A 263-nucleotide genomic window follows, 5' to 3' on the forward strand; every position below is an offset into this window, starting at 1 on the left:
GACACTGATGCAGTGCTACATTTCTTCAGATCTGATGAAGAAACACACTTAATTACATTGCTAAGGTGTTTTTATGTGGTCATGTTGCTGTGAGCAATTATTAGCGCGTTGCTATGTGGTTGCAAGGTTGTTGTTTTTTCCAGTTGCTAAGGCTTTCTAGTAGTTATCGCATTGCTGTGTGGTTGCTAGGGTATTGCTATGTAGTTGCTAAGTGTGTAGTTGCTAGGGTATTACTATGCAGTTGCTAAGGCTTTCTAGTAGTT

The sequence above is a fragment of the Sinocyclocheilus grahami genome, unplaced genomic scaffold (assembly GCF_001515645.1).
Source record: "Sinocyclocheilus grahami isolate Dianchi unplaced genomic scaffold, SAMN03320097.WGS_v1.1 scaffold4459.1, whole genome shotgun sequence".
NCBI classification, from domain to species: domain Eukaryota; kingdom Metazoa; phylum Chordata; class Actinopteri; order Cypriniformes; family Cyprinidae; genus Sinocyclocheilus; species Sinocyclocheilus grahami.